This window comes from Artemia sp. Qi Xiang Cuo, chromosome 3, assembly GCF_049724085.1.
Source record: "Artemia sp. Qi Xiang Cuo chromosome 3, ASM4972408v1, whole genome shotgun sequence".
NCBI classification, from domain to species: Eukaryota; Metazoa; Arthropoda; class Branchiopoda; order Anostraca; family Artemiidae; genus Artemia; species Artemia sp. Qi Xiang Cuo.
The window spans coordinates 94,048,732-94,068,171 of record NC_142796.1 but is presented as its reverse complement, the minus strand read 5'-3'; the positions used below and the strand labels follow the sequence as shown (position 1 = coordinate 94,068,171).

Below are 19,440 nucleotides of genomic sequence, written 5' to 3'. Positions count from 1 at the left end.
CATATAGAATTAATGAAGCTTACTGCTAAGCATCAAAACTACGAGCCGGAGAAAGTCTGCCCGATTTTCGAACAAGGAGGGAAACTTCCTGGAAGTGGCAAGTGATCTGAATGAAAATCACACTATTAGATTCAGAATATCATAGAACTCTGCTGTAGAGGTTTCAAGCTCTTATCTACAAAAATTTGGAATTTTAGATTTTTCCCAGAAGAAAGATCATGAATACGTGTTTATTCATTTTTCCACCAAGGGTGATCGTATCGAGTCGATGGTACTAGGAGATCAGAAGGGGCACCTTCGAACGGGAAATGAAAATTCTAGTGTTTTTTTAAGTGACCAAAAAGATTGTGCCACAAGAAAGTGTTTTTTTCCCACATTTTGTAACATCGAACAACGATTTTGAACCTAACAGGACCAAGTTGTCATCGATTGTTCTGAGATTGCCAAATCGATTTAAAGGTATCAAGGAACTCCATGTTGAACTTCCCATTTGTATCACGGTGAGGTATTCGTTCCTGAAAAGTCTTTGGTTAATATAGGCTTTAGATTAATATAGACAATATTGACAAATGGCCGATTTAGACATTTTCCCTAATGCTTGATTCAACTATATTGATCAACTTTACTTTTCAAGAAAATATGTTCAGTGATATATAATTGCCGATCAGCTGTTATGAAAGAGGGATAGTGGGTTGTTGTGTAGGGGGGGGGATATAAAATGCCTAAAAATCGTATTTCAATGCCCAAGTAGTCTAACTTAACATATGCCTTTAGGTAAATATAGAAAGGAGTGTGTGTGTGTGGGGGGGGGGGGGGTATATGGATTATTCTCTCATCTCTCTCCATTTAGACTAACCCTGAATAAGGGTGCTGTGGGGCGGTACCTCTCTTCTTATTGCAGGAAACTGATATCTAATCCTTCTTGATTCCCGAAAATTTCTTTGTTTCACGCCTTTGTTATTGATGTTGGGGAGGGGGTAATAGTACCCATCCCGTCGCGATATTCTTTTACTATGTTGAACAAAATATTAGTCACCTGCTTACCAGTAGCCTAGAGTGAAGAAAAAAGTAAAGGTTGGGGTCATGAGCCTCGCCAGAAAATTTCTTTTTTTCGGGGGAGGGGAGTGCTGCCAGGAGCTTTGTTTTCAACAATTTTACATCGTAATATTTCTAATTTCCTATTTATATACAATATTCTAGTCTATTTAAACATATGTATACAATGCATTTAAACATCAGAAAATCTTATTATAGAGGTTTCAAGCTCCCATCTACACAGAAGTAGATTTTTACTCTCGTTTTCCAGGAGCAAGGTCACGGATTCTTGTTGTTTTTTTTTTCAGGTGTGATCGTTTCGAATCAATAAACCTAGTAATTTGGGAGACGGCTTATTCCATTAAGACTTCTAGTGGTCTTTTTAAGTAACCAAAACGATTATTCGAAATTTTCTAACTTGATAATAAATAATTTTGTTAGACCACACTGTCTTTCGATTTCCAATTGATATAAAAACATATTAATAGGGTTAAACTTTTTAATAAAGAATAGAAACAAGTGGATAGTTGCATAACAAGTGGGTCGGATCTTCAAAAGTAAAGTTGGAGGTTAAAGCTCACTCCGAAAATTAGTTCCAACGTATTCACTTGTTTCAGTACAATTAATTCCTTTTGCTTTTTCAAAATTTTGACTCTAAACTAATGTTGTAAAATTACCGTAAAATCAAAACTCAGTAAGTAAAATTAATAAAATACGGTAAAATTGATAAAATTAGGTACTCGCTCGGAATTTTAGAGTAAAAGTTGGCGTTTTAGAGTTGCCCTGTAGCTACCAGACCAGTTGGGCATTTCTTTTTAAGCATCACTTTCAGCTTTTAATGAATTTTTTTTATAATTTTGATTTTCCTGGGCTTAAAAAAGGTAATAACCCCTCATCTTGAGTTTCATCAATTTAATTAACAGTCAAGTCTATCCCTTTGCTAATCTTGTGTCTTGGGTAATACTCCAGCATTTGGACAGTGTATGATTTTGGACATCAACTTTGTAAAAAAAAAAAAAAATAAAATTTGCCATTATTTGGGAGTAAAATCATATTAGCAATTTTTTGTACATTTAAACCTAAGAAATGTTACCCTAACAGCCTTGCATGTTTAAATAACCATGTTCAGCCACATTTCTCATAACATATCCATGTTATTTTTCATTTATCTATAAAAATACTGAATATAAGTAAAATAGTGGTTTGTAACACTTTGATGACTTTGATTAACTAAGCACTGGATCATAATAGCAGAAAATTCAACCACTTTCACAGTCATCAACACCGTCTTCAACAGGATCTGCTGGCAAATCTAGTTCCTCTCCTTCAGATTCTGCTTCAGGTGACTGTGCCTGTTCCGAAGCCCCCCCTCCAAACAAAAGTCCTGGGTACGGCCGTGGGGATTATATATCAGTTTCTACCTCCACCCTCCCCTCATCTCTCCTTTAGAACTAATTCTTTATTTATATGAAGATTCTTTCAAAATAACTCCTGAGAAGCAAGGGCCGTTAAAATAGAATAAGAATTTCCTCAAGACACTATAGTCAGTAACAACTCATTCAGTAGCATTGATTGACTAGCAGGCTAAATCCTAAAATATGGCACTGGAACTTCCGATTTGCAATTGACTGAGCCGCCTCCAAAGTTTATTCGACCACCCCACAGGAAGTGCCTCTGTGAAAAAATAAATGAACAAATATTAATACATTGAATTCTTCTGGGTCTTTGTTATAGGCAATGCAGTATGATTGCCTCTGACTTAAACAGGAGATTTGAAATTTCAATTTCTTTTCTAATGAAGATCTGGAATTATCCAGAGGGAAATGGGGGGAGGGGAGGATTTTCCATAGGGAAGGGATAATTCTCCAGAGGGGTGTTTTACGGGGGGGGGGATAAACGCAGGCTCCCAGGGGAACAATGGTATGAACACAAGATATCTCTGGGATGTGAAATTTAAAATAAAAATGAGGATGTTGATTGTGCTTGCCCCTCCACATTGTTGAAAATCCAGATCATTTAGTTCTGTTTGATAAGGCAACTGAAACAAATCTGAGGCTTCCCACATCTGAAGCAAATGGCTTCCCACATTCTTTTAGGACGGTCAATGAAATTAAAAAATCCATCAATAGAGACCTTGCTTTAAATACAGATTCTGGATCCTATAATCCTATATACCCAATTTACTATAAACCCATAAACCCAATAAACCCAATTTATAATCCTATAAACCCAATTTACAATAACTTAAAATTGAAGGATTCAATTAACATTTTTCATCGACACTTTTAATGAAAATTAGGTCAGTAGACAAGCTAAGTCAGTCACTAAGCAGAGAATTCTTGTCGAATCTAACTCGGGAATAGTCTTTCATTTATTCTACCTTGGTTTATTTGATCAATCAATCAATTTATTCAATCAATAAACTCAACAAAATACACTTCAATATAAACTCCCCCGCAAGGCTCTATGGTCAGGAATAAAACAGGGGAGAAACAAAAATGAAACAAATACATAAAAAATAAAAACATTTTCAACATCATGCATTCACACCTTTAAGAGACTCAACACAAGAAAAAAAAAATCAACAAATCAAAAACTAAACAGGGGACTACCAAGCAATCAATTTATTCCGCATGGACTACCCTATGATCAATCAATCAATTTATTCAACCAATAAATTTACGACAAAAACACTTTAATATAGAACCCCCCGTAAGGTTCTATGGCCAGTTAAATAACAGGGGAAAAACAGAAATGGCATTAATACTATAAAAAAAAAAAAAAAAAAAGTATTTTCAATATAATGCATTTCAACCTTTCAAAGACTCAACACACACACACACACACAAAACAAAGAAGAGAAAAAAAAACAATAATTAAAAGACCCAAACAAATAGAGATTTTTATGAGACCCCCCCCCCCCTCCCAAACAAAAAAAAAGATGTAGGGCAATCCAATAAATTAAACCAAATTCGAAATATATATTTGAAACCAAGCCACAAAAAATATTAGACAAACTCAGTACCCCTCACAACAAACGTTTCCACCCTAGGCTAGGGTCACCCGCCCCCGCCCCCCCCCTCCAAAAAAAAATGAAATTAAAAAAAATCAATTTAAACATGAAAAATCAAGACATTAAAAAAAAATTTTTAATTCTTTTGAAGCTACCAAACGAGTGACATTCTTGAGCTGACTCAGGTAGGCTATTCCAAACAATATGACAAGCAGTTAATGGATTAAAGTCAGACCTCAGCGATCGATTAAATAAAATATTAATATTCCTTGAATTGCGAAGATGATGCGAAGACATATCAGTGACGAAAGAAGGAGTAGTTTGAAGGGCTGTGGGAACATCACCATGAATTCGATGAAAGGTGAAAGACGCGCACGAAAGAATGTAGAGAGACTGAAAATCAAGTAATGGGCTAGTTGGGTTGGATGTAGAACAATTTGTTTCCTGTATAAGCCTTCTTGCCTTATCATATAACTTAGAAAGTGGTTTCAAAAAAGAAGAGAAAGTTGACATCCATATTGTAGGGCAATAAGAGACGTAGGACTGAACTAAGCAATGGAACAGAATTTTTAAAACTGATCCAGGAAAAATGTGTTTAGCTTCCTTCAAATTCCAAGGCTCCTCGAGATCTTCATATTAATTAGTCTAAAATGATGCTTGAATGAAAGGTTTTAATCAAAAAGAATACCGAGAAATCGGACATATCGTTCCTTAGGTCTACTGAGAGAGCCCCGTGAATGCTGGATATTAGTTAGCTCAGGGCACGTCATAGAAATACGGGAAAAAATTAAAAAAATTGACTTAGCAACTTTTAGGGAAAGGCAATTTGCATCAAACCAAACAACGACTCTCTCAAAAAGGTCAACTAATTTGGGAGGCATCTCAGATTCAGTTCCTACTACAGTACCAATGGTACTGTCATCAGCGAAAGAAACGAGAGTGTCCAAATCCTGCGAAAACGATGGATTTTGTTTAGCATTGAAAGATTCAGGATGACGTAGGCGACAGCAAACTGTAGATTTTTGATTCTTAACCGCAACTAAAAGGTCATCAACATAAATCAAAAACAGAAACGGTCCAAGAAAAGAGCCTTGAGGAACACCAAACTCAACTTCAGACGAAAAGCGGGAAAGGAAATCTACGGAGATAGTTCTACCTGACTAATGGGAATCAAACCAAGCATGAGCCTGTCCTCTTACACCATTGTGTGATAGCTAATACAGCAGAATCTCATGAGTTAAAGAGTCAAAAGCCTTACGGACATCTAGAAATATAGCAGCAGGAATCAAACCAGAGTCAAGCGCGGTATGGAGAAAATTTAAAAGAGTTACACACGCATGCTTCGTAGAATGTTTAGCTCGGAAGCCAAACTGAAAATCATGAAAAAATCATTTAGCCTCGAGAAAAGCAAGTAGACGGGAAAGCATGGTATTTTCAAAAATTTTGTCTAAAACAGAGAGCAAAGATATAGGACGATAATTGGCTGGTTCATTTCTTGGTCCACCTTTATCTAAAACAATTGCTCTAGCTCGCTTAAGAGAACTGGGGAAAATCCCATTTTCAAAAGAAAGATTTATAAGCTTTGTCAATGGAGAAATAATTGAAGGAAGAATAAACTTAACTACCATAGTTGGAATACAGTCAGGGCCAGACGACGAAGAACCCTTCAAGCTATTTACAATCCTGGCTACTTCAACAACAGAAGCAGGATATAACACCATCGATTTGAGACAAGGCGGACCAAGATAAGATTTTTAATCTTGTTGTGACTGTGAAGACCTGATTGAAGAAGCAGTGGTTTTCCCCCACTGCTCAACAACAACCCTCAACAACCACATCACCAACTAAAAGACTTGGTGGGATAGAAGGAGCCGGAGAAAAACGTTTGAGGACCGAATTGATCACTTGCCGAGTTTTTCGAATATCTTTCCCACAATCCGAGAAGTTTTTGGAATAATAAAGGAATTTAGCCTTCCGGCATAAAGAATTGAAAACATTTCTGTAGTGTTTGAATTGCTGAAGACGTGCAGCATTCAAAGATGGCTTTGATGACTTAAAAGCTTTCCAAAGATTATTTTTTCTTCTCCAACTCTTTAGAAGACCAGGGGTCATCCATGGGTTAAGAGGAATAGATCTTTTTTACCTAGAAGAAGAGGGAGACAGAGCACATACGTCAAAAATAGACTCCTTTACTGACTGATAAAAGGAATCAAACTTTGAACAAGAACTATTATCCTCACCAAAAATATTCCATGTCTTCTCAACTAAATGGGATCTAAGGCGGATCAATTCATTCAAACCAAACCTAAAAGAAGATGAAGCAGATGCTGGAGTGTCCCTAATCAATATTTTTTCAAGGTTAAAACTGGAAAATACAGGAAAATGGTCTGAAATATCACTCACTACAACAGAATTCCGAACCAAATTAAGAGACGAAAAAAGATTATCAAATTAAGACGCTGACGTATCAGTTACACGTGTCGGAATACAGGTTGTTAGTAGAACCCCAGCAGTGAGCATATCTGTGAGAAAATCCACCGTAGTAGAGGAAGCCATGACAATTAGATTTAAGTTAAAATTCTCCCATTATTACAAGTTCACGTGGGCGTCTGCCTATTAAATCCAAGACCTCATGAAGGACCCGAAGAAAAGAAGGGAAGGATCCACTGGGAGATCTATAAGTATTACCAATTATTAAAACCTTATTTTTTAATTTAACTTCAATAAACTGGGATTCAAAAACCCCTTCGTCATTCCTTGACAGATCGCTTCGAACAGTATAGGGAAAAATATCAGAAATATACATTACTATTCCACCCTTTGCCATCCTTCTGCTATGTAGTCGCTCCATTCTGTAACCGGGTATATCTAAAAGCATTTCATTGCTAGAATTAATAAAAGTCTCCCATAATCCGATAACATCGGGTCGCCCATCAAAAACTATCTGCCTCAACTGATCAATCGATGAATCGATTCAGGGTTTCTTCTACTGTGTTAAGAGTTACTTCAATAGGTTAGTATTCCTTCTTTTTTTGAGCACTGAAGACGGCTGGGCGGTAGTCCCTGATGAAATATCGGTACTCCTATGTCAAACGGACTCTTTTCTAAAGTGCTAGTTTGGTTAATGCTAATAAAATAAAATAGGATGAATATATAATAGTTTATAAAAAAAATTTGGGCTATATATTTGCACATTGGGGGGGGGGGGGGTAAAGCATAGCAAATATTATTGCATAACCTAACCGAACCTAGGTACCTTCCCCCCCCCTAAACCCTAAAAAACAACAGTTTAAATATTGTATTCTCAATGAAAACCACACTATACATTTTATTACTAGTAGTGTGCTATATTGATATTTGACGAGTGATTACATAATTTACCAGACTGGCTTCTATTTGTCAATAGCATAACTAGAGACCTTGGTATAGCGTGTTCAAAGGTTTATTGAGTATCCTATATTGCTATTTGACGAGTGATTGCATAATATGCCTTACCATGGGCAGTGATCTATTACTACAGACGATACATGGCTTACCAGACTGGTTTCTATGGGTCAATAGCATAACTAGAGACCTTGGTATAGCGTGTTCAAAGGTTTATTGAGTATCCTATATGCTGATTTCACGAGTGATTGCATAATATGCCTTACCACGGGCAGTGATCTATTACTACAGACGGTACATGGCTTACCAGACTGGTTTCTATGTGTCAATAGCATAAGTAAAAGACCTTGGTATAGCTTGTTCAAAGGTTTATTGAGTCTTCTGTAAGAAATACTGGTTTCACCCGGAGGCCATATAATCATGTTTTTTCCGTATAAATTAACGTGCAATTAGTTTTTCTAGATCAGTTGAAAAAACAACTTCAATAGATACTCATATTTGTTAAATTTATTCGTATTGAAATGGAGAATTCCGAAAGGATCTTGGTGGGTTAATATTTATTATTCTGTTTTATTTGAGACTTTTTGTATAGTTACCTTTTAACTGTCTGTCATCTGGGTTTCACACAGAAAGCGAACTCCTGTAATTACCTAACGCAAATTCACATCTATTGCAGCAGCTGTTCACCTACAGGATATTTTGGCTAACAAATGGTTCTTAACTAGCTTGCAAAAATATCTCATAGGTTCATAATTGAAAAAAGACATACATTTTTTTCTTTTATCCTGCGTGGGCTTTGGTTTTGGGGAGGTTGGAACGGCGCCCCCATTAATATTCTGAATCAATATCAAACGGACCTAATTGTCAAATTGGGTTATTTTTTTATGCATCGTATTTAAAATATATCTCGCTTAGGCTCCATCTGGGACTGGCGTTCTTTTTTACGAGTTTAAAGAGATTGAAATTTAAGCCTATAAGTTTTAAAATCGTGACGTTCATAATTGAAAAAAGACATACAATTTTTTTCTTTTATCCTGCGTGGGCTTTGGTTTTGGGGAGGGTGGAACGGCGCCCCCATTGATATTCTGAATCAATATCAAATGGACCTAATAGTCAAATTGTGTTATTTTTTCTGTTTTTTTTTGCATCCTCACCTGCTCTTTCCCCCCACCCAGAATTACTCCATTACCGAATATACATAACTGTCTGATAAGGGCACTTACGTCAGAAATTGCAGGTAACTCATCAGAAATACCCTGTTTATTGGATGGCGGTGCCTAGCTGATTACACTCCCCCTTGCCATGTTCAATGATCTGATTAGGTCCATATCAGTGGTGCCAGAACCGTTATTGAGCTTTGGTTGCTTTTGTTCAGGAAGACTTTGACCAACAATCCCCTGGAATAAAAATTAATTTAAGTTTTTTCCTCAGGTAACTCCCTCAGATAACTTATAGGCTTATAGGCCTAAACCCGTTAAAAAATAACATAATTTGACTATTAGATCCGTTTAATATTAATTTTAAATATGATGCATAGAAAAAAATTACACAGTTTGACTATTAGGTCTGTTTGATATTTGTTCAGAATATTAATGGGGGCGCCGTTCCACCCTCCACAATACCAAAGCCCATGCAGGATAAAAGAAAAAATTGTATGTCTTTTTTCAATTATGTACCTGTGAGATATTTTTGCAAGCTATTTAAGAACCCTTTTTTAGCCAAAATATCCTGTAGGTGAACAGCTGCTGCAATACATGTGAATTTGCGTTAGGTAATTACAGGAGTTCGCTTTCTGTGAGAAACCCAGATGTTGTGAAGTATTATTTATGGTATTTGGGGGTTGTAGTCGTAGATGCCTTTATTCTCCCTTTATAGGGGAGATAAACTCTGGCCCTAAGGTAATTAAACTTTGGTAGCGTGCCTTAGGCTATGACCGAACTAATGAGGCGCTCCGACTGGGTATGTTCGAGAGGCTAAAAGTAGATCGTAGAAAGGTTTTCTAAAATACAATACTTTTATTGATTTAACATGTAATATAATCGGATATATTCTGTCTACTGGGACTGGCTGTCCCAAGTAGACCACAAGTCTCGAAAACAACAATAATATATAAATAAGATACAGACACTTACAATGATCCGACAAAGTCCAAGGTATTTCCAATGAGAAAACAAACGGGCAGAGGTTCACCCGGCAAGTCAAAAAGTCTGCCTTCAGTCTCAAAAATCAGGGTATATATATGAAAAACCTAACCACGTCCTTCCGGTAAATTGACGCATTTAGCCAGGAAATTGGTTATTGAGCAAGTTCCCTCCAAGCCCACACATTCCACGATTTGTATCCTTATCTTAAAAAGTGGTATTTTGAAACTGTGTTTTTGCGTCTTAATATATTTTTACTCAATTATTAATTAACTAAATTAGAAAGCTTTACCACAATACTCCCCATTTAAAGAAGAATTGTCCCAATTCTCAATATTTTACTTTTAAAACAACTTAATTTCGTTTAAAGCTATTATGCTGCCATCTTTGGGTCATTATGTGCATCTACCCTAAATGGGTTTCCTTAGGGTTATGTTTCTGGTCCCATATTGGCCATGTTCCTTTTTTTTTTTTTTTTTTTTTTTTTCGAAGGATTACAATTTTAAATTTATACTTGTTTATATTTTTGTATTTATATATGAATGACGATTACTCTTTTAACCTCTTCACGTGTATCTTCTGTTTTACTTGACCCCAAGTAGCTTAAAAATAATATTAATGGTTTTGCTAAAATTAGATTACCAGTTATTTTGTACAAGTTTTTGAATCATTTGAGTTTACATTGAATTCCCCTTAATATTTTAATTTATCTGTGCGACATGGCTGATATACCATTTATTTTTCGTTTTAGACATGCCTTGGTAAATTTCACACAACATTTTGATTTTTAAATTTTCACAAAGCATTTTCACATATTTCAATAACATAAGCCATTGGGCTATGTAGCACATTTTCTAGGCCTAAATTAAGTTCTGATTTTATCTCACTTTTGATGAACTTGTAGTAAAGTCTGTATTTCTGGTATAGTTTCCAAATATCAGTTGATCAAGTATGGTTTGGCTTCCGATGGTATGTGATGATAGTATCAGGGTATATTTGAACTGGCTTTGAAATTTCCTACTTTCCAAAAATGCGTCAAAGAAATGATTGAGAAATGGATCCAAAAGGATATTATGAAAAATTTTATTTCCAAAAAAAATAGCTAAGGCTGTCTCTAAAGTAAATATCCACATTAGTATATACATATAAATTACATATTTTTACATACATAGTAGAAAGAAACACTAAATTTTAGTGTATATCAATTAATTCGAAAATTAATCACTTTAATTACTTTTTCCTCTTTTTTTTTAATCACTCCAAATATAAGACACATCTTCAAATTATACATATTATCGTGGTAGATTATTCTCTCAAACTTAAATACTAAACAGCTTAATTTACAATAAAAAAAATTATTAATTCTTTGACTCGAGGTCAAACATTTACATATAACATTACATCACTAGTTAAAATTTAAAGTAAATTAAAAACATAGTATATACACAAGCATTGTGTAATAAACTTACACAATCATTGTTAAGCAACAAAACTTAGATACAACATTTATACACAATTGCATCTGATCAAAGTTATTAAAGTTATCTTAAAACAATCTACATTAGTTTTATTATGCACGGCGCATTTTTTTTCACAGAAACGATCTCAACAAGCCACACCAAAATGTGTTGCAACTTTTCTTTTTCCCATTAGAAAAACGGTAGAAATGACAATTTAGATATAATAAAAAGTATTACTACTATCATAGCGAAAAATTCGCTTCACTATTTATCGTGCTTTTTTACTTTTATATTTATGCACTCGTAGTGCCAACCGTTGTCTATGATTGCAGATAAAATTTCTTTTTTTTAATTAATTAATTTCTTTGCGAGAGATTCTGGTTTCGTGCAGACAGGGGTTATTACATACTACCCTCTGGGGTTTGATGTTTCCTATAATACCAATATTTAAAAATATATATAATCAATCCCATAATCATTAAAGCAGTTATGAAATATCCCAAGTTCAGGCTAATAGGCCTTTATAATAAGTGGTTCTTTCCACTTCCGTCTAGGTAAGCCTTTTTTTCCGGGGAGTGATTTATTGTTTATTTCTTAGTAACACAAGATCGCAAATATAATTAAACTTCTATGCGCTATGATGCGCAAAAAAAATCACAATATATCTATGCGCTACGCGCTACGTGTGCTCAAGGGTTGTCAAAAACATGAGACAAGTTTTTTTTTTTGCATAATACTAGGTTTAACTGTATTAATTCACATATTCAAGGTTTAACCTTTTCTAAAAGAATATATATCTTTTTTTCAAAATTATATTCAACAATAGATAAATTTGTAGCTTGAGAATCAGTTTGAAAAAGCTTGAGATAGAATTTTCTGACTTTTTACCTTCTTGTTGTGCCTTCACCTCAGTAATATCTATTTGGTGCTTGATCACCATAAAAAGCGTCTGGTAGGTTCAACAGCAGTTTTCCTTGTGATTCTGTTCAATCTAATAGGTTTATTAAGAACACGAGACACAACAACATATTATGTATAACTACAATTTTTATTTGTAGCTACAATCTTCCCATAGGCTCTTCTCTTTAGTAAAAAGGTGGTTCTTTTCCAAGGAATATATCCTTATCTCTATATTTTTTTTTTACGTTCGGTAGTTTGTTTTTTTTAAGACATATAAGCGAACATAACTTTTCGCTTTAACTTCCCAACTTTAAGTTGTCTTGCCTTAAATTTCGACGTCCACTTGTGTCCTTTTGTCACCCAATTTCTTTTATTTCACTTCCGTCTGGCTATATTTTTAACTTGAACCTTTTTTTTCTTTTTTTTTGATATTTCAATTGATCATAAGGGTTTTTTCAAGTCTTTTATGCTTTTTAAGTAAAATATATATTTTTTTTTAAAGACTATATTTATATATTACATGTTATTTTTAAATAACCTTAACAGGTTTTTATGCTGATTGCCCTTTATGATCAAATTCATTATCTCCATATTTCTAAGAGGTGGTGGGGGGGGGGGGGTGGTTGTCTAATTTTTGCAACCTGTATTTTTTTGAAAGTATTCAAAGTTTTTCTTCTAAAGTTTTTGTGTTAGAAAAGTACTGAAGTTTTTCAGCTATTTTTTTTTTGAACACTTAATTAAGTTTTGCCTTGCATTTGCTAGTTCTCATTTCTTCCTTAAAATGCAATTTTTACGATATATTGGTTGCCAATTTTATCCTAGCTTTAATTATATTTTATTTGCCAAAGAAAGAGAGGCAAAAATTCCCTTGCAAGGCTAAATAACTTTGAATTCGGTGCTCCGTATCTGCGGTTTATTGATAAGCTTGTATCTGGGAGAATTACAAGACTGAATTTGTTCATTACTGCGAGTTTTTTTGTTGTGGATACGTTTAGTTTCTGTTAGGGTCTGACGGCTTGGGATTTGGGTGTTTGGGTTGGCACAGGTGAAAACCAATTGTTTAAACTAGGAATCTCCTGTGCCAGTTTGTTTTCTCAGATCCAAAACATTGCTAGAGTTAAAATTATTATCTTTAACTACTGTGGTTTGTTCGTGACGATGAGGTTAAATTATTGGCTTATTTTTACTGGATTTTGTCCTTGGCTTTTACCTCCTGGTAAGTTTTTAGGTTATAATTTATTTTTATATCGCTTTTCACTCGTTTTGCTTCCTAAGCTTATTCTAAGTTTTGCTTAAACCTTTATAACTCTTAATTATTGTCTTTAATTTTTTTTTCTTTTTACCAAAAATTATTATATTAAACTATAACTAATTATAATAAGATTACAGCTAGCTTGTACACATAGCCGGCACTTAATGTAAACTCTTGCTGTTTTTCCCATTATAATAATTTAACATTTTAATTTTAACAAATATTTTTAGCATTGCATATATTTAACAACGAGAGGCCAGCAGTGGTTGAGCTCACCTCCAAATTTGCTAGCTTCCAATGACCCTATTTCAGTAAACTAACCTTCTTCGTTTTTTTTTATTATCCCCCCAAAATATATTTTTTTTTATTGTCTTATTCAAATATTAATATGCTGGGGGCTGCGCTTGTTCTGCCTTTCTCCGTTTCCTACTCCGAGTTCTGGACTCCAAATTGTTGCTTTTTTTCTTTATAATATTGGCAAGTTTTTCCGTGGTTTCTATAGTGTGGCTTACAAGGCTCTGAGTCCGAGTGCTGTTTTGTTGCCTCGTCAAATATCTTCAATCTTTGTTTCTCTTGATGTTTGGCCTTTTTCATAAGTGTTTTAGCAACTTGTGCGGCTGACAAAGGAACTTCTTGCTGCCCCTTTGGTTTCTTTACTGTTCTCCATAATTTTTCTCTCAAAGAAGGTTTTCTTGACGATGGCCCAGGTTTAGCTATATCGATTTCTGTCGAAGAATTTTCGGTGTCACATTCTGTTAGCTCGTTTCTGGTAGAAGGCGTTTGTTCCAAAAGCCATTTTTGTGCTACGACTGTAGGTGAGTCTAGCGTATTAAAATCAGATAATTCTTTGGTTTCTTCCAATTTTTCTTCCTGTTTGAATCTAACCTCTGGTTTATTATGTCTTAAGCCAGTAGGTTGTGTTTGAGGCTCTTCTATGTCGCTTTCATCGCTTGTATCCGATGAATATTGAACTTTTCTTTTTTTCTCTTGTTTGTTGTGGAAAGTTTGAAGCCAAGACTGGGCTAAATATTCCTTTCACTTCCCCCAACTGTTGTGGTCGTTAAAAAGGTAATAAAATTCATATGGTCTTATGATATATACGGGTGAGATCGTTTTTTCTATTTCTCCTTGTGACTGTATAGGCTCTGTTCTCCTTAGTTTTGAAAAATATCAGTTTTTCATTCTAGTATGTTATATTACTTCTTCATTTTCAGTATGCTGATGTTTTATAACTCATGTTAAGTTATTTGGTAAAATTTTTGTAATCCTATAAGGTCCGTCCCATTTCAATTTTAACTTTTTTGTTCCTTCCAGATTTGTTTTGTGAACATAAACCAAATCTCCTAAACAGTCGCTCGTTTTATTTTTGCTTGTTCTGTCAAACTTTTCTTTTTGTTCTGTTTTATCATCTTCCAGTTTATCTTTAGCTTGTTCCATAGCTTTTTTAATTTGCTTTACCATCTCTTACTTATTTTGGTCTAAGTCTTAATATATTCTGTCATTTTTTGTTTTATCTAAATAAATTCTGGGATCTCTTATGTGTTGCAAAAAAATGGCGTTTCTTTTAAGGTACGTGAAAAAGCCGTATTTATTGCAAAGACTACAAACGGTAAATGTTCATCCCAATTTTCGTTTTCCTCTCTTGCATGTATTCCCAGCATATAAGCTAATTCCCTATGCTTAGGTTCAACCTTCCCATTAGCTGCTGCAAGGTAAGACGAGGTAAATCGTTGTTTAACCCCCAGACATTCTGTAATTTGTTCTAATATTTTGACTTTAAAGCATTTTCCATTGTCAGTCAGTAAACCTCTAGGAATCATCCTATGTTACAAAAATATGCGATTAACCAAAACTTTCCCACTGCTTTTTGTCTTTTCATCTTTAATTGGAAAAGTGTATAAATATGAATTAAAATGGTCTACTATGGTTAGTACACACCTGTTTCCTTTCCTGGAAACTGGTAAACTTCCCCCTAATCCCCAAATGCCTATTGACATTATTTTTCCGACTCCCGGAGGGGTAGGGTATTGACCTCTTTCAGCCCTTGGGGGCCTTGGTGGCGATTTCTGGTTGGCGTACTCTTGGCAGCTTTGTATAAAAGCTTTAACTTTGGAGTACATTTTTGGAAAATTACAATTTCCTTTCAGTCTACCCATAGTTTTTGCTTCTCCCATGTGACAGCCAATCATTTCATGTGCTATCTGTAAAACTTCTCCATCCAGAGATTTTGGAATCACTGGAATAATTTTTAAGTAATTTTTTCTATATTCTTGCGATGGTCGATTGTATCTTAATAAAAAATTTTTACTTTCGTCCAAATCAAAATGATCGATGTTCTTTAAAATATGTTAAGAGTGCTCAGGCAATTCTGTTCCTTTGATAAAAAAGATTTCAGTGCTAAGCAGAAATTGTCTTTATTTTGATACTTTGAAAAATTTTCATTAGACAGTATTTCTACCACTTCTAGTTCATTGTGGATGGTTGTAATCACATTTTACTTATTGTCTGGATGCTGTTATAAATAGTCTGTAAAATATTCGAGGAATCCCTTATATATTTTTAAGTATGCGAATATGCTTGCAGAAGTAGTATACACTTTGTTTACTGGACCGAGTTGCTCTTAATCGTTTTTAGCCAGACTAATGAGTTTTGGTCTGCCCGTAATATCATTTTTTTTCCAAGTTAAAATTGTCGAAAATATTCTGTAAATACTAAAACTGCTAAACACTCTCTTTCAACTGTCGAGTATTTTTTTTCTGCTTCCGTCAGTGACCTACTGGCGTATTGAACTATTGATTCTACTCCTTCAGAATTAATGTTTAATAATATGGCCCCTATACCGTACCCCGAAGCATCTGTTTGCAAACAGAAGTCTTGTGACAAATTTGGTAGTTGTAGAATTGTCGCCAGTAATAATTGCCTTTTTAGTGCACTCGTTTTGTGTCCTCTGGACATTTGAATTTAACCGATTCCCTTAAAATGTTCGTCAAAGGTTGTGTTATTGTGGCGTAATTTTTAATATATCGTCTGAAATAGCTTAATTGCTCACAAACTGATATGCAGCTTTTTTTATGTTTAGGAAGCTGCAAATTTTCTATGACTTTATTTATTTATAAATTTGGTGAAATAGCACCTTTATTTAACAGGTGTCAAGGAAATACTCATTTTGGTACCACTATTTTTAAATTTTATCGTTTGAATTTTAAGCTTCATTTTTCAAACTTTTCTAGTTTTTTTCTAAGTCCGACCATGTGGTCTTCCAAGTTTTCATTAAACAGAATTAAATTATCTAAATAAGCCAAGGTATCTTTTTTTTCCTGGTTGGTTGTCTTTTAACACTAAATTCATTAGGCGACTAAAACAATTTGGACTAAATGATAAGCCTAATGGCATACGTTCAAACGTGAAAGTTCTCCCATTGTCTAAGATTACTGTAGCCTTATGCTTAGTTTTTGCATCTAAAGTAATTTGCCAATACCGCGTTATTAAAACGAAACCAGTATAATATTTTGAACCTCCTAAGGAGGCTAAAATTGAATCAATTCTTGGTAACTTTATCACGTCTTTAATTGTGAAGGTATTTTATACACTAAAGTCTATACATAGTCTCCAGGTTTTATCTTTTTTTCTGACTATTTCTAATGGAAAGCACCAATCACTAATGCTTTCTTTAATTATACCCTGATCTTCCATTTCTTTTATTTGGCTTTCTAGCCATGGCTTTAAACGATAAGGTGTTTTATACGGAGACTTTTTTATTGGAGGGCCGTCTGTTGATATCTTGTGCGTGATTAAGTGAGTTAATCCGTAATCTGATCTGTGTCTTGCAAAAGTCCATTTAAAATCCCAAAGAATATTTTCCACCCTAGTTTTTACGTTTTCTGGTAAATGTTTTAAATCAAATTGTTGCAAAAAATCCGTTTTCGCCATTGCATACTCTTCTTGTGGTTGCAGTTTTAATGAGGATAAATGTTCGTGATTAAAAGTGAAGTTTACGGTAAATTCTGGACTGTTTGGTGATTTTAATTCTGAATTCGAAATTTTTCCTTCTGATCCAAGCTTTACCTGGTTCAGTTTCATTTTATCATCACTTATATTTCATAGTTTTAAGTATGTTATACAGTTTGCAATTTTTATAACTTTATTCTCAGCGAAAATCATTGGGTATTCTTTTATGCTGTACCCCCCTATCACGGCATCCATCGTTTTAACCTCTCCATCTTTTTCATTTAGTTTAGCTAGAACTTGAGCTGTCGTTCCCCCTTCTATTGTGATTTTTCCGCTTATTTTTAGGTTATAATTCGAACCTTCACTTTCTGTATTTGTTGTTACGCAAATTTGCCTATTACTTTCATTTGCCTGATTTATTGTGATTGCATTTAATATGAGCTCCCATAAAGTCCCGTATTTTCTGATGACATACACTCCTAGAATACAGGGAAATGGTAGCTGCTTGTATATTATTACTATTACTGTTCTTTCTTTATCCTCTTCAGTACATTTTAGCGGACATTCTCCAAAAAATGTCACCTTTCGCCCTGTTACTGATGTTAGGGTATTTTTGCGTATGCGTACTCGATTTTAGACACTAGGAGGAGACCTATTAAAAACTTCCTCTCGAATTAGTGATTTAGATGCGCCTGTATCTAGTAAACATGGTAAATTTTGAAAACACTCAATTTTAAAACCACGCAGAATTGGTAGATTATTATTATTTGCATTTGTATCACAACATTCTAAACTATATAGGGGTTTTTATAAGGAAACAGCTGTGTCGACACTTACAGGCTGGTTTCTCCATTTAAATGCCAACTGTTTGACTAAGAATTTCTGGGAATATTCTAGTTTTATTCAGCGCTGCTACTTTAACCCTGGGTATTGTTAACTGTTTGCCTTTTGGGCCTAAATTAAGGAATGTTATTAAGTGTTTGCTAAGTATTATTTGTTCCCTGTCTTCCTAAATATCTGTCCCCCTATGTTCTGAATTGGTGTCTTATCTTGTACGTCTGGCTTTCTTTGCGTATTCTATGCCAGCAATCTGCTGCATAGTGGTTTGGTTTGTTACAATAATAGCAATAAAATTTTCTCTTAATTTGTTTGTTTATTTCCTGGTTATTTCTAAATATTTTTGATCTGTCCTTGTTGGTTCCCCAACTATCTGTCTTTGGTGGGGGAGGGTGCCCATATTTTCCGTAGTTATTAGCCGCTAATCTCTCAAGGTCGTGGAATTTGTCAGCTATCTCCCTAGACGGCGACCCTCGGCCTCCGTCGCGCCTTTTTGGTTCACGATTCGGCTCTTCTAAGTTCACCCTTTTCTGTCCTCTTTCATATTTTATATTTTCTTGGGCTCCTGCGTTATTTATTGACATCTGGTCAAACTTTTTCATAGCCTCGTCAATTTTTACCTCTGTTTCGACTACTATTATAGCCTGCTCTAAATTTTCAGGCTTTTTCGCGATAATATTAGTCTTAATAACTTTTTTGGCAACCCTTGAGTAAAAGTATGTAGTTGTACTTTCTGTACTGTCTCGTCATTTCTGCCTTTCTCTAATTGTAAACACACAGATCTACAAATTTTGTCTGCATATTCCCTGATACTAGTTGAGGTATCGAATGTGACTACCTCTGTTCTTAGCCTCTCGGAGATGCTTGTCTCAATGAATCTTGTTTTAAAAGATTTAATTAGAGTACTGATGTCCTTGGGCTCTTTTTCCTTAATTGCCTCAAAATGTTTAAGGGCGCTTCCCTTTAATCTGGCTGCAACGCATTGCTCTTTGACCTTATCTTCAAATGATTCAGTTAGTTCGTCGAAAATTTTTAATTTTTCGATAAACTCATCTACATCTGAAATTCCCGCGTATTCTGGTACAATTTTTGCAATTTCAAGTACCGTTGATAGGGAAATCATTTTTTCCTCTGGCAAGGCCATTTTATTTCAATTTACTATTTTTTATATAGCCTTCTCAACCCAGCTGTTCCAGCGACCACCAGTTGTTGTGAAGCATTATTTAATGTATTGGGGGGTTGTCGTCGTGAATGCCTTTATTCTCCCTCTATAGTGGAGATAAACTCTGGCCCTAAGGTAAAGAAACTTTTTTAGCGTGCCTTAGGCTCTAACCGAACTACTGAGGCTTTCCGACTGGGTATGTTCGAGAGGCTAAAAGTAGATCGTAGAAAGGTTTTCTAAAATACAATACTTTTATTGATTTAACATATAATATAATCGGATATATTCTGTCTACTGGGACTGGCTGT

General features: G+C 34.7%; 1 protein-coding gene across 1 annotated transcript in view; it reads left to right on the top strand.

Annotated features, from left to right (window-relative positions):
• The window catches only part of LOC148954771 (lysosomal cobalamin transporter ABCD4-like), a gene marked incomplete at its 5' end in the record, with an annotated part of 122,888 nt that overhangs the window by 13,524 nt on the left and 89,924 nt on the right, over positions 1 to 19,440 (top strand). The gene's annotated exons all lie outside the window — the stretch shown is intronic.